Here is a 16,171-nt window from a genome sequence, read left to right on the forward strand (position 1 = left end):
TAGGTTTTCGAAGAACACTCGAAAATTGCAGTTTTTGGATTTTTGTAGCAACAGTTTCGGTTTTATTAATTAGCAGGGTTCTTGAACTTCAAAATAAAATGTAATTTTTGTATTATTTCAAACCCAATATATATTTATTATCAAACTTTACAAATATTTGAAAAACCGGCTTTGCCCTACCAGAGAGCACAAAGCGGGTAAGCTTAACTAATTGTGATTTTGCACATTTGCTAATCAAATATGAAGTTATAAACTAAAATAATTGATTAGCTACCTGACTTTACAAAAAAATACATAAAATAGTTGTTCTTATCCAATTTAAAGTCAGCACATTTGTCTATAAAACATAAAGAAATAACTGATTAAATTAATAGACAAATTAATTGCCATCCTAAAAGAAACTTTTTAAAGTTATATTTATTCTATTGAAATAGAAAATCAAAGTCAGTACATGAGTCAAGAAATTGTAAAAGGAAAAATATATGATTAAATCCTATACACCGCTTTGCCCGAAGGCACTTTTTTTATTCCAATAGTTATAACCTTAAATTTAAAAAAGAAACAAACGAAATGACCATCGTAGTTTATAGGTGAATGGTGTCAAAATAACGTAATATTATTGACAATAATTTTTTTTTTTTTTTTTAGAAATATATCATTTTTTGAATTTTAAGCCTGGTTGCGCCATGCCACTTCACTGAGACTGATTAAAACTCGGGGGTGTTCATGTAAACTCGACGTACGTATGCATCGCCGCTTATACACCTTGCGGGGGGGGGCATATGAAGGCCTACTCGCTTTGGGTCACCTCCCCTATTTAAAAAAATGAGCACAAACGGATTATGATGGCTAAGTAGGAGCTTCTGGCATATTTTATATCTCTTTTTTAAATGAAAATATCATATCGAAAATCACAAAAAACCAGAGAAAAACGCATGGGCCGTAGGAATATGTTTGTAAAAGAAGAAAAGATAAATGAGAAAGAGAGAGAGAGAATAATGAAAAGTAACTCTAGTACACTAGTTTAATATACAAAGGTAAAATTGGAAGTAAAATAAAGCTTTATTTGCAGATTTATTGTGTTTCAATAATTAAAAATATAATAAGAGAAAAATCTGAAATTTTTCTAACGAAAAATATAACTTTTAAATGTTTTCGGAAAGGAAAAGGCAAGAAGAGCGAAAAGATGCTGGTCTTGAAATCATTTCTTTCCTTAATGGCACCAACCGTATCCTGTAATTGCATTTTAGGAACTTTAGCTTTCAAAAACCTATGACGTTACAAACGACGGGCTGCAATCGTGTTTTCAAGTCTATAATTTCGAAAAACATCCGGAGAAAAACCCATAGACCTCTTTACGTAACACTTCCGAAAATCGTCTATAATTGCGTTTTTGGAACTTCAATTTTTTAAAAAAACTGACATGGGAGAGTCTCCAAACTCTTATCTTTTCGCCTAACACCACCAAAAGATAGTCTACAATCGCGATTATGGGCCTTTCATTTCAAAGTAATTCCCGGGAGAGTTTCTAAACTCCCCTTCCCAATATCATTAAAGTTCTTCTAAAAATATTTTGAAAGTTCAATTTTGGAAAATTGCTTCCGAAGAGTCATCCCCCCCCCCCCCGCGCCCTTCCTCTAATATCTCCGAAAATCGTGTAAAATTTTAAGCTTCCATTTTGAGAAAATGCGGGGGAGAGCACCCAATACCTTCTTTCAACGTTACCACAATTGCTTAAAATCGCGTTTTTGAGACTTCTATTTTGAAAAATTTCCTGTGAAGACAAATTGGGTAATAGAAATAGATCAAAGGTTTAAAGGAAATATTCACTTATGAATATCCCGGTAGCACATTACAGCACAAAGACCAGTTCTATATACACACTATACCGCAACAGCTTTTGCATTTATTGCACCAAGTGCTGATTTATTTTTAGCAGAGAAGAGAGTTCATCAGAAAAGTGTTCATTTTTTTTCCTGTGCATTGGATTCGTTCATTTCAAAAAGTTGCGAGTGATATCTCTGCAATAGTTACTCCCGTAAATTAAAAATGTTTCATACTATCATAAACATTCTTTTAAAGAAAATTAGCTAAAATTAGCTAACAGTATAAAATATGACGGTAAAAATTTCACCAAACAATATTTTATTACGTTTAGATGCATAAAGCAATTATAGTTCATTTTGTAAGATATTTACGGTAGACGAGTGGTACGTTATCTGGTTTTCCTCTCCAAAAGTCGTATATATTGATTCCTGCTTGTTACAAATTTAAATAAATAAATTTTATTCCATAAAAGAAAAATTAATAAATAAAACTGACGTAGCGTCAGAAAATTGGCAAAATTGATTCTTAAAAAAAAGATTACAGAATACTGTTCTCTGAAACATCGTTTCTCAACCTTTTATGACCGGCGGACCGGCAAAAACTTTTGAAACATGTTCGTGAACCGGTGAGTTTTTTTTCCCTTTCCCTTTTTACTTTCTACTAGTTCACCGTTAAAAATAAAGAAAAGGAATTCGGACCTGTAAGGTTTTTCTTCCTTTTTTTTTCGTTTGTTAGCAAAAAAAAAACTCGCATACCATTAAAAACAGGTCAAAAATTACTTTGGGCAGGTGAGGTTTTTTAAACAAAAATATAAATGAATAAATAAATAAATACAACTTTCCGTGGTGTTAAAAAATTGTTACAACTAATGCGTGTTTAGATAAGTAATTTGCAACAACTAGGGGGTACCGCCCTCTGCTCACAAACCCTGGAAGATTGCTTCGCAATTTTATTTGGTTCGTGAAGATTTAAAGTGCCCGTTAAGAAGAACCTGATTAAAATGCACGTTAGCTATCTGAAAGATATAATTGGCTTGAAAGAATGAAAGCATTTATGTATTTTTTTTTAATATTTTTTAATACTCAATTGTATTAGAAAGAATTCAATAATATTTAAATTTCGTGATTTTGTTTAATTTAGTCGCTCTCCTTAATAGCTGCAGAGAAATTATTTTTTTCGCCACCTATCTGGTATTTAGCACCACCTATCTGGTAATGTTTTAACTATATATGTACCATGTACACTGTTCCAGTCAGTAAAAAAAATACCGTCGAAGATTAAAGCATATGATAATACAGGCAATTTTCAAAAATAGATACTCATACTTTAATGTTTTGTTGCAAGTAAAAAATTATTGTTTTTATTATAAAATGATAAAGTTCTTGTTATTAATATTTTACTTTCATTGAGACCTTCTAACACTCTGTGAGATATTTATTAAGTTAATATTAAGCTTATTTGTATTTTAAATATTTTCTACAATCAGTCAAGTACATGCGGAGCAAAGTGAAATAGTTTGTTTGCTTTTTTTTTTATACTTGCTCATTCATTTGCTAAATCACTTATGTAATCATTTATTATTTCATTCATTTAAATTCCTCCATTTAACAATTCACTTATTTATTCATTTCATTAAACTCATTTTCCTATTCATTCGCTCTTTTACCTGTTTATTTATTTATCTTCATATACATTAATTTAATTTTCAGTTCATTGTTTCAGTATTTTTTCATTTAATCATCAAACCTTTTATTTACTGATTCTTTTCTTCAAAAATATTTTCTATAATTCAATAAAAAATATTTCATTTCTCACTTTGTCCCATGAAAAATAAGTGAACATTTTCCACTCTTTTTTGAAGCCGCAAATTTATTGTGGCTGTATACTGTTTCGATGTATACTGTTTTAATGCAAATGTTATAATAAATAGAATGTTCTTTCTTTATGTACTGTAATTTTCCAAATAAATTTCCAATTTGTTCAATTTGAAAAAGCTCAGTCATCTTAACCATTTCACTTTGCCTCACATTCCCCGACTTTTTTTTCACTTTTCTCATCCCCATTTCCCTTCCAAAAAGGAAAACTTTTTTTAGGCTACAAACTATAAAGTTGTACATACAGATTTGAGTAAAAAAAATTAGTCTTCTTTTTTGGTCTTAAAAGTGAAAAAGAAAAACATGGATTTTTAAAGGTTTTTATTTACCATACAAACCCTGAATTCGGCATTTCTCGCACGTACGAAAGAGCTTTTATAGTGATTAAAGCCTTCAATTAAGGGCTAGATTATATGTCAGAATATGAGGGTAATTATTTCTTTAGTGTTAAGTTAACAAAGTTAAGTAAAAAAATCGGGAAAGTAACGAGATTTTCGGTTTCTATTCGGGAAGAAAAATGTCGGAAATTTTATTCCCCGGCTTAGGGTGATCCCTCAAATTTGAACCTCGTTTTTTGTACAAAATTGCTCGATTAACACGTTAATATATGCGGTAACTATTTCAATTCAAGAACGTAAAATTCTTAAAACTGTCAACAAATAATTGTTTGATAAGTGTCTGCCATGCATGTTGGGAAAATTTTGGTAGTGACCCAAAATTCGGCATGTTCCGAAATCCAAAATTGGTGTTTTTCTCGTTGCTGCCTGACTTCGGGCTCTATGTTGCACTTACATTTAATTATGCAGTAAAAATTAGATAAAAAAAAGTTAGGTTTATTCCTCTTTAAAAAAAAAAAACATCGGCCATACATCGGCATTTATATGATTTTAAGGCCAATGGGCCGATTATCCATGGTAGCATTGGCCGCCAGTGCCGATGTCGATGGCTAAATTTCTGAACCATCGGCCTGACCGATGCATCGGTCGCGTCCTAATAAAGGGCAAATCATCATCACTTCATCACTCGCACGGCCAATCCAGCGTTGCGGAACGTCAGTGGCTCAGCAAAGGGGGGGGGGAGGAGTTAGGGGTAAAAACAACCGTCAGAGTTCATGGTTTTAACATTCTTGCCAATCCTAATACAGTAGTTTTTTCACGGGTAGAAACTGCTGTGACCAAAAAACCTCCTCCAGACGGAATTTGTAGCTGCGCTAGTGCGGAACGAGCACGTTTAACGGGTGACGTACGTTCAAAAAAAACTTGGACTGTTTATCACTATTTTTATGCATAATTAATAACGGTTAGTGTAATAGTTTACGAAATATTAATTTTAAAAACCAGGATATGCTTTTATGCTAACCCTGTATAGCTACAAAAGCTGTCATTTAATATGACGGATTCTTCAATGTTTTTATAAGAGTCAATGTTACGTTTAAGTTCATTGAGCTCAGCTTGGACATATTTCTCAATGGTGTCCATTTATGTATTGGAAATATGTTTGTGTTGTTGTTGATGCTAATCCTCCCTAGGCTAGCTCTGGGCTAGAATAGGTCCACCAGTCCAGGTTTCCTTCGAAAATCAAGAACAAGTACAGGACAATCAATAAGGTCCTCCTCTTCTAGGCCCAGTCAAGCTAGAATATGACTGTTTGAAGCCTTTTCAATGTTCCACTTAATGCAGGTGAGATACAATTTGCAGTCCTGCTTATATTCAAGGCATTTTTCAAGTGACTAGTAAAAAGTAGGTGGTAGTTTGTAGGGTCATGTCTCGATCAAAAGCAAGAATTCCTTCAAGGCTATATTTACTATCAACCAAACAAGTACCGGAAAAATCCTCCAAGTTTGGAGGTTTTAAACATTTCTTCTTTTTTGTCCAAGGCAAGGTACATGATGTAAAATATAAAGCCAAAGTGGCGAACATTGCCAAAAAAAGGGAACATCGCCAATAATAGCTTCTATTTAAACGGTACATCGTGAACGTCGTGAGCGATCAGGTTAGCACGCATTTGGTCCTTGATATCGATGATACATTATTGGCAAATAATTCATATCGCAATAGCAGTCGGGAGCTTTCTTCATTTTTCATTGCGGTGCTTTATTTTCGAGACCTTACTCACTCGACAGCGATTTTTCCATCCAGCATCATCAATATTCGCACGCATCCAAGTCATTCTCTGGCTCACTTTTCCATACCTTACGGCAGAAAAAATGGAGAATCCTTGTTAATGCAGAAACTATGTATAAATTATGCTTTGGGATCTTGAAATTTATGATACAAATAACACCTTTAACGACCTCATGGGAAGCTATCCATTTGATTCGAAATGAAACCCTTCTATCCAATCATCATATTAAGCATTCCGTTTTACTTTAAGTTATCGGCATCTACATATATTCAACTTTTTGAATGACGTAGGATTTGTAATAATATGCTTTTTTCTTGTAAAGAAAAATGTCTTTAAAACGTTTTTATCAGAAGAAAAAAAAAAAAAAAAACAAAACACTTCATATGAAAACAATTAGAACTAGTTTAGTTTTTGGTCAAAACTTCAAACATAGATTTATTTTGATCGAAATCCACTGTTTATACTAGCTCTTCTTTTCATTTCAGTTCAATAGTCAAATACACTCATTTTTTAACATCATAACATCGTTTTTAATGAGAAGGGGTTTCATTTATAGTGATGCATAGTATAGATTTTTATTTTGATCCCCATCAAAATATTTTTTCAACGATAGTACACTTCTGTGAGAACACCTTTGTAGATTTGGACTATTTTCAACTTCGCGCCAGCTAGCAGCCAGATTTTACATTTTGGGAGTTAAGTATTTCAGAACCCCAGTCCTTATGTGGATATGAACTTTTAAATTAGTACTTATTGGTAATGGTGGTTAATCCCAAAGCTTTCGGAAAGTTGACCCTCAAATCCCACCCTCATCGAGTCTCGTGTCGCACCTGGGAATTTTTTTGAGCAATCACGATTGCTTATTGTTCTCATTTGACCGTCTTTGGTGTCCGTGCCTTTTTCAGCTCCCACCGTCACCTGCAGGTGCGACTCCGTCCCCCGGTAGCCGCTCCTAGTCGGTGGCGTCCTACACACATGCACGCTCATACACTACGCACTCACACACACACACACACAGTGCCTTTACAAAAATACACACACGCCAACGTGCATACACACAGGTTTACACACACACAAAAACCTACACATACACAACTAATACACACGTCTCCGTTCAAGAGGAGAGGTAGACTTGGAGGGACAGGAGCCGTGACTAGAAACAAGTGAGTAGGGTAGTAACCAATGGGTAGGGTCTTGTCGCAACTTGTGATTGCGAAAAACATAATTTGAATTCAAAATTTCAGAATTCAAATTATTATTATTTTTTTTTTTACTCGTGACATTTTCAGTTTTCGACGTTAGAGCTACTTTCATGCTTTTTGCTACTATTTTTTCAATTAGGAAAAAAATAGGACTTTTTTTTTCTAAATTCTTTATGTAAAGTCTTAAATAGTTATTTTATTAAGTTTTCTTTATCATTGCAAGATTTTATTTCCCAAAAGTCAGTTTCTTTTTGCTAGTTTTGCTCTTCGTCACTTTTTCATTTCACAAAGGGAATCGCTTGCTATTCTGTTCCTGCTTCATAAAAAAGTTTCACTACTAAACTGTCACAAAGCCACCAAAAGTTAACTTCTCAATGAATGATGAAATTTCTCTCAATCTTTTCTTCTTGATCCTCTTCAAGGAGAGCATTTCTTGTTCTCACTTCATCGCAGTGGCAAATTATCCTCCCAGCAATATGGCTTTTGCACGATTTATTATTATTTTGTTTTAGTTAAAACCGCATACTCTACTGTGCCTGTGAACACCCTATATCACCTTTTGCATTGTAAATTGTGCGCTATATGGTTCTGAACACTTTACGTTATTTTATGCAATTGAATATGGTCAATTCTCTTAAAAAGTGTAAATTCTTGTCTCGCAACCTTAGAACAGTGTCTTTACTTCAGGTTATTAATATTATTTTTTGTCATCTTCTAAAGAACGCGATAACAGGCATTATCCAGTGTAAATAATACTTATTTTTGTGGAGTGCGAAGTCGTGTTATTTACTACTAATACTAAAATGTCACTACCATCACTCCCACTAACCAGTAGGGCTCGACCGATGGCACTTTTTGGCCGATGGGCCGATGCCGATTGTTGGCCGATTGTTCAAAGATGGCCGATGGCCGATTGCCGATTGTTTTCCTCCAAATGGCCGATTGCCGATGCCGTTGGCCGATGGCAAAAAAAAAAAAAAAATCTGACGGAAATAAATTGATAAGATTGTCAGGGATTTAAAGGATCAATTATTCATTTCACTTTACTTCCTTTCTACGAATAAGGACTTGTGATCAAAAAACAAAAAAAAAAAAAAATCAAATTCCTACCTAATTTCTATTTTACGACCACTCAATTTAAACTTCACAAGTTTTTTCGGCACATCTGTACACGCATATGTACCTAAGAACATGTAGATGACCAAAATATCCATTTTGAACATCTCCTTAGTTAATTATCGCAAGTTCTCTTGTCATGTCTTCATACACGCAAACGTGCGTCACTCAGAAACGTTATGAAATAGTAAATTGAAAACTCATACGTACGTAGTGTGATCAAAAAGTTCGAGGACAAGCAGTATAAAGCCTTACCCTGAATAGTTCACATTACCGAAGAACATCTATCTACAAAATAATCACCTTGAAAGACGATGCACTTTTGCCAACGTTCGTATAGCTTTTAGAAGCACTCCTGGCAGCCATTTTCGCAACCTCCTGTAAGGCCTCTTGCGCTGCCGCTTTCTTCGTCGTGGGGAAGAAGGCGACTTTCATGTCGAGGATGCACGGTTTGATTGATCAATGCTCTGATATGACAAACAAATAACATAACGTTTCGTCGGATTTAGCTCCGTGTGACTCTTACCTGTTCCCAGCAAAAAAAAAAAAAAAAAAAAAAAAAAAAAAAAATGGAAGCACGCCGCTTTCTTCCGTCAGGAGAACAGAAAGCTGCATTATAGTAGGTTGCAAAAAAGACTTCCAGGAGTGTTTCCAAAAGTTATATGAACACTGGCAGAAGTACATAGTACCTCAAGGTGACCCTTTGAAGGTGGATGTGCTTCGGTAATGTGAACTATTCTGGGTAAAGTTCTATACAGCTTGTCCCCGAAATTTTGGATCGTGCTACATACAATCTATATAGGATGTAGTTATGCTTCTTTTCTTTTTTTTTTTTGACTGTTGTATAATGGTAGAGAAAGAACAACAGTCAAAAAAAAAGAAAGGAAAGAAAGGAAGAAAAACAAAGACTGTTTAATAACCAACTGATTTGTTTTTTTTTAATTGAACACATAACTAAGATTTCAGCAATATTGTAATAATGTATGAATTATGTACACTATACATAGTTAAAAAACTTTAAATTATGTTATCTAATCATTCAAAAAAATTTTAAGAATAAAAATATGAAACAGTCAACAAATTACGCAATTAAAGTGGAAAGATTGCACGTAGACATTTTTTAGTCATGAAATTAAACGATAAAGGTAAGAGATAAATTACAATATTAAATCATAATAAGAATATTTTTGTACTTATTTAAAATTTATGAATGGAAAAATTTGCATTTTTCATAAAAGCTATAACAGTGATATAATTTTTTCTGAAAAAAGAAATAGCCATGAAAAGAGTGAGGTTCTTAAAACGCAGCTACAATAAACAAACTCGATATTTACTTCAAGTTAATAATAACTAAATACATATACGATTTGATCTTATGTTCGCACACATAATATTGAACAATTTGATTGTTTAAAATCTTTTATGAAGTACTACAAACAAGTTCAAATTAAATTTTTCAATTTAACAATAATTTGCTGAAATTTAAAAAATTGCTTAATAGGAAATCCTTGAAACTTTTCTATAACATATTATTAAAAATATGATGAAAACGAAAATAACTCGTTCAGGGCCCGACTAACTAAAAGTGAGGCCCTAGGCCCACATTAATTTTGAGGCCCCCTGAAGACTACGCAGTGGTTGATTTACAGATTTAAGGCACATCCGAATGCACTTTTGGGGGCCTCTTTGTCTAATCACAGAACTATGTATAAATCATTTATCATGTGCATTTACGAATCCCCTTTGAAGCCCCTCATAATTGTGACAAAGTAAATTCGACACTGGCAGAATGATTAGAAATTCACCTTTAAAAAAGTTTTTTTACAATTAAAAGTCATAATTTTTAATTATTTTAAAAATACATGTACTTTTCACATTGTAGTTGCAATGCTATGCATAATTCTTTAAGAAATTTGGGGCCCCTTAGGAAGATGGGGCCCTAGGCCTAGGCCTAGTCGGCCTGTTCGGTAATCAGGCCCTGAACTCGTTCATTGATTTTGTAAAAATACGTGAAAATAGTTACTAACTATAGAAAATAATTGATCGCTATAAATGATGCAAAAAAGATGGCGCATCACGAAATAAAGATGAAACAAGAATGAGAAATACGCAAAATGACATTTCTTGAGCAAAATAAATAATCGCTAAATATTTAAGAAATGCTTGAAACGAGAAGGGAGGGGCGGGGGGGTGGGTCACCCGCTGATTTTGGAGTAACTCACAACATTAAACTTCGTTCCCAACTTCGGCCTCATTTGTTCAGTACAGAACCGCTACCACCAACGCCTCGGAAGAGTTTCTGAGTCGACTTCAGCACTTTCGAAGACAAAATTCAAAAGTCCCTTTGATTTCCGAATTATGTCACCATTCAAAACGTCTTTAATCAATTTCTTACATTAATGCTCTAAATTCCTCCTAATCAATAGAATAAGTTTGAATAACAAAATCTCTAATTTTATGAATGGTGTTAGTTTTAAACAATTCGGAAGTGCATTTGAAGTTTAATTTCAGAAATACAGGGAGGGGGAGGGGAGAGGCACGTAAGTGTTCTAAAAATTACCGTCGGTTCAACGGGAATCTAACAAAATGACAGAAAAACCGGTTTCGCCTTTTCATATTTATTTCCACGGTCTCCAATTCGGCAGTATACACTCTATAACCAAAAAATCGACACATCAAGAAGCAATCATCCGATTGCTTTGAAATTTTGTATGCATGATTGTTTTGACCAGATGTGCAAATGATTAAAATTTGGTGTCCAATGAATGAACAGTTTGATCTCCAGCACATCGAAACTGCGCATCCAGCAGATGTAAATAAAGAGCAGTTCTTCAACTGTTGTTAAAACTTTCGGTTTGATTGCGATTCAGATTACCTTTCAACAACTTAAAAATGCCTCGCCGCATGGTTCGTGCTCATTACGAGCAAACTGTCAAAGTTTAAGCGAGGTCATATCATTGGATTGAAAAAGAGGCCGGTTGGTGAAATCGGAGAATCGCTCGTCATTTGAGTCGAAGCGATGCGGCGATTCGAAGATGCTGGCAAGGATGGGTGGAAAATGGTAGATTTCAGCGTCAGGATGTTAGCGGTCGACCTGGAGTCACAACAAAATTGTGATGACAGAGTGATTGTCCGATTAGCTGTCACAGCGCTTTCTTCATCTCTATGAACCATCAGACATTCAACTCAAACACCAGTGTCCATCATGACCATTTACAGACGGTTGCGACAGCGAAATCTACGCTCACGCCGACCGTTATGCCACTGACGCCTACACACTGTCGAGCCAGATTACAGTGGTGCATGGCTCGATCAGATTGGAATGGTGCCGACTGGGGATGTATAGTCTTTAGCGACGAATCCCGCTTCCAACTGTCTCATGACGATCATCGAAGACGTGTTTGGAGACACCCAGGGCAGAGGAGGGATCCTTGTTTCACTTTTGCACGCCACACTGGCCCTCAACAAGGCATTATGGTCTGGGGTGCCATTTCCTTTGATAACTGGACCCCTTTGGAAGGGGTACACTTATTAGAGGTACACTTACTGCACAGTTTTACGTCGACAACATCCTAAGTTTTGTTGCCGTTCCTTCTGCTGTACCCTCGGCTGGTTTTCAGCAGGACTATGCCAGATAACATACGGCATGTGTTGCTATGAACTGTCTGCAAGCTTGTCAAATTTTTCCGTGGTCTGCCAGATCGTCAGATCTCTCTCCCATCGAGCATCTCTGAGATATGTTGGGATGGCGATTGCATCTGGTGAGGAATGTTGAAAACCTCGTTCGACAATTGGAGCGAATTTGGCCGGAAATATTGCAGGACAACCTCCGGGAGCTTTATCGGTGTTTCCCACGTCGTGCTTAAGCTTGTATGTATTGGCTAGAGGCGGGTTAATACCTTATTGAACTTGTTACTGTAACTCTGACATAAATTATTCAATTATTCTAAGAATTTAATCATTTACTATTCTATGCATTGTCTTCCTATCCACAAATTTTCATCTCAAATCGGACCACTCCTTCTGGTGCTTCGATTTTTTTGTTATAGAGTGTATCACCAAATGATCGTCAGTCTGAGACGCTATATTAGTTTTGTATTGAAATAAGTAGTTAATAGCCATAAAAAATGAGTAAATAAGGTTTTTAGAACACCCGATCGAAAACAAAAAGGGAAGTGCATAACTGGAACGTACGCAACACCACATGCGAAATTTTAACCTTCTTCAGTTTACCATTTTTGAGTTACGACTTATGAGAGATACATGCGTTTATCCAGCCGCAAGAAACAACGCAATAATTAACTTGTTTGATACCTGAATGCAGTATTAAAAACTCTTTCATGGGTGGCTAAAATAGAAATTCATACCGAAGTTTAAGTAAACAATTTTATATGAAAACAATAACTCCCTTTACTTTGCATTAAAAAGTAAAACAGCAAAGGTCCTTTTTTTTCAAAAACATCGGCCAATTCCATCGGCTTTTCGATGTTTTTAAGGCCGATGGGCCGATGTTTCCTGCAAGTTAGCATCGGCAGCCGATGCCGATGCCGATGGCTAAATTGTTGAACCATCGGCGCCGATGCATCGACCAGGCCGATGCATCGGTCGAGTCCTACTAACCAGAGGGGCCGTGGTGGCCTGATCGATAAAGCATCGCACTTGTGACCGGTGCGTACCGGGTTCGATTCCAACCGGTCGAAGACCCACCGTCTTCATTAATTGTGACTGGGAATTTTAAATATGCTCGTCGTCAAAGTCCTCCAAGTGAAGCGATAACTCTGGGGGTGCTGGAATAGGGATTGCTCGGTTTTATGTCTGGATCAAAAAATCAGAGCTTTCATTAGGGTCCCATCCAACTGGTTAAACCACAAATAGTGGTAGGTACGGGGGACCATAGAGTGAAAAGTGAAAAGTCACTAACCAGAATTTCTGCCTTTAATAGTCTGCGAAGACAAAAACATGAAAAAAAAAACACACGCAAAATTGTATCTTTAAAATATATTTTTACAATGCTTTAAATATTCTAGTTTGAAAGCAAGTTTATTTTTTGCATGACATCAGTCATTACTATGTTTCTTGCATAGTTAAAACTTGTCCCCAGCACTTTCTGTCATGACCATCCAACAGGTATTACAGGTTTTCAGACCAACCACTAGGGGCAACTTTCATTTTTAGCATATTTGTTTCGGTATCAGATAATAAGTTTAATGAAGCATAATTAATCAACTGGACTGGTTCATGAACAAAATCAAGAAAAACTGAGAAAAGAAAACGGTATTCATAAAAAAAAGAAAAATTTACAAATTCAACCCTCAATATCTCTAAAACAAATGAAGATGTTTAATGAGCTTCAGCAGTTTCAAAAAACAGTAGGGGAAACCCAGGCAACGTGAATACCTTAAGCTTTTCTTGATTATTGATGTTTAGTTATAAGTGGGGAAATTGAAACAAATGTTTATATTCAGTCTTCATTTAATGAACTTACATAATGCAATAACAGTTGTCCTTAACATTAATTAAACTATTAGATATAAGGCCAGTTTTCAACAATGGCATGAACATCCACTGTGCCCAGCACCCCGTGTAAAGTGGATTCGGTATTAGGGCAAAGCCAACAACAATATAATTTATCATGGAACTAAACATTGAAAATAAAATAACCATCGAAAATTAAAGGAACATATTCAAAAAGCATTTTTTTTTTTTTTGCTACAATGCCAAGTACTGTAGTTATTACAAACGAAATTATTACGATTATTACTCTTGCCCTCGCCGCAGTCGTCGATTCTAAAGTTCTTAAAGTCAAGTTAGTATAACGTGATAACATTCATTGCAGCCAGTCTTCTCCTGCTTCGTTATGTTTATTTCAGCTGTCAGGATAGTGTAAATGGTTGCGTTTTGCATACTCAAATGTTAGACTCATAAATTCCTCCCGATTAAGGCCAAAACAAAACCGCGTCTATATCTTGTAGATAAGTTAACATTTCGTTTTCTGGATCTTCCGTGAATATAAGACAGAATCGACCTAACAATGGAAAAGCAATTCCACATTTGACATGTCGATATTGTGTAGCATAAGATAGCCCGTTTTTTTTGAGCAATCACGATTGCTTATTGTTCTCATTTGACTGTTTTTGGCGTCTTTTGATTTTTCCCACCGCCACCCTCCGCACCATCACCGTCGACGGGCTCCTCACGCTGCTGCTCCTATAGCGAAAGCCGTCTCCAGGTTGCATCCATGTCCTACACACACGCGCATACATACACAACTACACACACGCGCATACATACACAACTACACACACACACATACACCTACACACAAACACATACACACACACATACATACAGAAACCCACACATACACACACAAAAACATGCACACACATACACACAACTACCCCCACATTCATGCCTGCACACAGACACAAACACATATGCCTACACACACACACATGCCCCCCCCCCCACACACAGACATACACACAACTACCCACACACTTGTGCCAGCACATAGACACAAACACACATGCCTACACATACATACACATAACCCCTAGACACAAACACATACCCCAACACACAAACACACACGCCTACATACACACACACTCGTGATTGCGAAAAACATAATTTGAATTCAAGATGTCAAAATTCCAGTTATTTTATTTTTATTTTTTTTTTTTTTTTGCCATCCCTTTAATCGATTTTAACGCCAAACACAAATTTATAGCGGCCTGCATGTTTTCTTTACAGCAGGATTCTTGTATTGTCTTTTTTTAATATTTATACCCCATCTACAATTGAAGAAAAAAACCGCGATAAAGTACAAAGTTCCATAAAACTGTATAACTTGTCATGATCGGACAAAGTGAATACGGTATCCACTTTGCGCAATTCGCTTTGCCCTTTCGGTACATTATTGAGGTTATTTTAAATTACTAAAACACTAGCGCACCTACGAATATTTGAAAGTAACATAACCATGCTTCAAATCCTACTCATAACAAAGAGCATGTCCCAAAAAGTATTAAAGTTACAAACAAAACAGTTACTTCTGTAAAATAATTTTGTTTTCCCCAAAACACATTCTGTCCGCTCACTGGGGCAGCGCTACGTGAACTCGTCCCGACGTGTGTGCCAAGCACGGAGTCCCAACAGACGACCTTTGCTATGACAACACGGCTGCCGGGCAACGAAGAATTAGGGAGTTATAGGCAATATTCGCTTTGCCCGGGCTATTCACTTTACCCAGGTCTCCCCTACATCTTTCCTTTATACAAAATGCCAAACAGCACCCTTTGCGAAAAGTTGAAAAATTGGAGGGCAAAATAAAACATTTTTAGAGAAATGCCTATATGGGGGGGGGGGGGTGCAAAGCGGTTTGGTTTTCGAAGAATGCTCGAAAATTGTAGTTTTTGAATTTTTATCTCAAGAATTTCGGTTTTCTTTCCTAGGAGGGTTCTTGAACTTCAAAATAAAAAGCGATTTTTAGCGGGCAAGCTTAAGTAATTATGATTTGGTACATTTGCCAATCAAATATGATGTTCTAAATGATTAAATTAGTTGACAAGCTACCTGCCATGATGAAAAAAAATTATGAAAAAGTTATACTTATTCAATTTAAATTCAGTGCATGTGTTCATAAAACATAAAGAAATAACTGATTAAATTAATAATCTAATTAATTACCATCATAAAAAAATAACTTTTTACAGTTACACTTATCCAATTGAAATAGAAAGTCTAAGTCAGCACATGTGTCAAGAAATTATAACTAAATACATGATTAAATCCTATGCCCGCTTTGCCTAAAAGCACGTTTTTCGTTTCAATAATTACAACCTTAAAATAATAATTAAAAAAAAAACCGGAATGATTATCGTAGTTTGAAGGTGGATGGTGTCAGAATAACGTAATATTGTTGACAATCAAAAAAATAAGCTGGTCTTCAACTAATCACAAATTACAAAATTTCATTAAAAAAAAATTTTTTTTTAAAGAAATGCGTTACTGAGACTGATTAAA

The sequence above is a fragment of the Uloborus diversus genome, chromosome 10 (genome assembly GCF_026930045.1).
Source record: "Uloborus diversus isolate 005 chromosome 10, Udiv.v.3.1, whole genome shotgun sequence".
NCBI lineage: Eukaryota > Metazoa > Arthropoda > Arachnida > Araneae > Uloboridae > Uloborus > Uloborus diversus.